This window comes from Myotis brandtii, unplaced genomic scaffold (genome assembly GCF_000412655.1).
Source record: "Myotis brandtii unplaced genomic scaffold, ASM41265v1 scaffold276, whole genome shotgun sequence".
Classification (NCBI taxonomy): Eukaryota; Metazoa; Chordata; class Mammalia; order Chiroptera; family Vespertilionidae; genus Myotis; species Myotis brandtii.
Genome location: NW_005360509.1, coordinates 2825495 through 2828950, shown reverse-complemented (window position 1 = coordinate 2828950; position 3456 = coordinate 2825495).

Here is a 3456-nt window from a genome sequence, read left to right as displayed (position 1 = left end):
GGTTCACCATCACTGCTGTAATGACTCCTTACTTAGGCATTCCGTTTCATTTTCTCCAAATACTACAATGACTCCTTACTGTTTTATTTGGACCGGCCTGCTGTGTGGCTTACAGGGCCTCTGATGCAACTTAGTAATCACACAAGGCTGACGAGAGCCCCAATAACAGTGAATGCTTTCTCCTTGCCTCACATGCCTGCCATGCCCAACCCAACATATGCTTACATACCATCAATCCCATCTTTCTGGCCATCTTTCCTTCCTTCTGCATGCTTTATTCTGTTACTAATCTCCTGTAGAAGCAAAACTGACACTTGTTCTTCTTCCAGTATGATTAAGCACATCACATACTGTAGTTTAGACCAAAATAAGTCTACTTTGCACTCTTAGATATTGCATTCTCTCTCTCTCTCTCTCTCTCTCTCTCTCTCTCTCTCTCTCTAATAGTAGGCTCATCCTGACTAGTTCTGCTTCCAGAATAATAAACCCTGGAACATTTCCTTTAAGCCTGAACCCTCTAAAGATTGTTATCCCTGATTTTTTATATTCTGATGTCTGAAGACATGAATGATCTTTGTAAATATGATAGTTGTGTGAGAAAGTAGTTTTTTTTTCCCACCATGAAAAGACTAATATAAACTTGGTGTCCTTGATAATTTTACCTTTCTTTCCCTTTAAATACTTATAGTTTGAATATGGTGAGCCGGTCTTTCTGACTTCTTCAGAAAGAAGCCTGACAACCTTGCCCTGATGACAGGTAAAAGTTTGTCCATCCTTTCCTAAATGCAACAGTTTCTTGAGCATTTTTTGGCGGTCCCTTCCAGCTCTTTGTATCGTGCCTTCCAGAACACCTTCCATTGCAGTAAAATGGAAGCATTATCATTTATCTCTATAAAAGCATTATCATTTACCCAGTGGCCTAAACCCAAAGCCTGGAGTCATCCTTGACTCCTACCTCTCCTTACTTCCTTCTCTTCTCCCCTAAAAGTCTTTCATATCAGTTCCTAACACAACCATGACCTCTTTTATTCATTCATTTATTTACTTAGGTTCGATCATTTTTTATTTCTTATCTGTTGCTTTTTTGAAAACATCTTTATTGAGATATAATTCACATACCATAGAATTCACACATTTAATGTGTACAATTCAATGGTTCTACGTATATTCACAGAGTTGTGCAAACATCACCACAACCTAATTTTAAATATTTTTAATCACTCCAAAGAGCACACTTTAGCAGTTGGCTATAATCTCTTGTTTGGGTTTCCAACTAGCTATTAGTTTAAGTTCTTGTGATCCATTCTTCATGTTACAGTCAGAAAGAAGTTTCTAAAGTGTAAATCTAAGTGTGTCCCATTCTACCTTAAAAAGCTTTAATAGCTCCTTACTCCCATTGTTGTCCTGATAGAATAAAAAATCTTTAAGGTAACTCCAGGACCTGTAAAGGTCTGACCTCTTTCTTTAATTCAGGGATAAATAGTATTTTAGAATCATCTGGGGATGGTGAAAGGCTTTAGAAAATTGTTTGAAATGTACTTGGACATTTCTCTCCATGAAGAGATAATGCTCAAATTGTACTAGATTTTCCACAGTCTAGAATATTTGTAGAAATAGTTTAATTATATATAATTTTACCCATTTTATAGTTTTTTATTGTTTGAGATTTCATTTTATCTATGAGCAGGAAACACGATCATATTTTCAGAGTTTAAGGTTTCTAAAGCTCATTTGGCTCAGGGTCTGTGGGGTAAGGAAAGTCTTTCTTGGGGGAATAAGGTCTAAACTGGGCCCAATTAGTTAAACTAAGGGTATCGGGAGGCTATTGGGAAAGAAGGAAAGAAGGACCATGGAAAGGGGAGAGAGAAGTCTATTAAAGGGAGGAGTGGAATGTCAATGCCACAGCAAGTCTGGTCTTTATTCCCTGGGCCACTTGCTTCTTGGAGGATGGGAACTAGGTGCTGATTTTTCTTGTTCATCTTTGATGCCCCAGTGCCTGGCACACGGTAGACATATGGTTGGCAACAAATGCTGAATGGATAAATGAATAAACAAATGAATACTTCTAATAAAGCATCACAGTTATTTATGTTTCTGTGTCTGTTTTATTCATCTCTGCTTAGTTAATCTTGTGCTCAGTACCTGTTGAATTGCCTTTAGTTGCATAGCTAGACAGGAATTAGGTTTGGCACTTGGGAGTACAAATTCTTACTCCTAGTTCAGGTTTCTTGTCCCTAACACCATGTTGCCTCTTTAATGCTGTACAAATATTAAAATATGCCCCTGAGTGCTCTAAGTGTTTCTCAGGGGCTCACAAACCACAAGTTTCTTTATCTGATAATCAGTTTCACTTATTTTTAGCCACACCTCTCATTGGTAAGGAACATTTTTTTTTTCTAGCAGTGAGTTTCAAATATTCAAACCCATGGTCGTTGTATTTTAGGTAACCGCAGTGTTTTATCTAACTTATTTTAAAGAGCGCAAAAAGTGTGTGCTTTTGAACCTGCCGTGGTACTACAATGTCTCAGGGGTAACAGATTCCATCTGAAGAAGAGCCTAGTGTATTCACCAATATAGCACTTTGCCTCAAACTTCTAATTGATTGAAAGAAGGTCTATTAAAACTGAAACTTTCAGAAAAACAACAGACTTTGCTCTTATGAGGCCCTTACCATTATTCCTTCTCTCCTCCATTTATCTCTCTGTTTTCATCCTCTATTTCTCTCACACACAATGCCAACCATGTTCAAAACTGATTTACACTTGTTTTCCCCCTTCAGCAACGTTTGTCTCACAGTTCTTTACAACTTGCTTCTTCAGCTTTCTGCTCAAATAATGCCCTAACAGAAAGTGCTTCCTGACCACTATATAAAAAATGTGGCCTTCTGGTTCCCATCCTTTAGAGTTTTCTCCATAGCACATTAATCACCACCTGACATGCTGTATATTTAATTGCTAAATTGTTTGTCTCACTCAATAAAATATGAGCCCCATGAAGATAGAGGCTGACTTGCATCCTTACTATCTAATTGGCACACCAATGACTATTTGGTGAATGAATGATTGATATATGACCTTTAATAACTGTCACTTTATTTATCATCTAAATAAGCTATAATCTGTTCATAATAGTGTCTGCACAAAATGATGTCCTTCATTAACACTGTTGCCACAGTTATATTTTTAGGACACATCTAATTATGCCACTCACATGTATAAAATTTTTCTATTGTTTCTGACTGCCACTAGCCATGCTTCTCAATTTGAGGTATGAGGGGATGGAGAAGTCACAGGATAAAATAGCACATAATTCTATTTCAGAGGGCTAATTTTACTTTCAGGATTTTTTTGGGGGGGGCGGGAGTTTCCAATTTTACTCATCTTTATTTTTTTATTAGTTAAATCTTTATTGTTCAGATTATTACATTTGTTCCTCTTTTTTTCCCCATAACTCTCC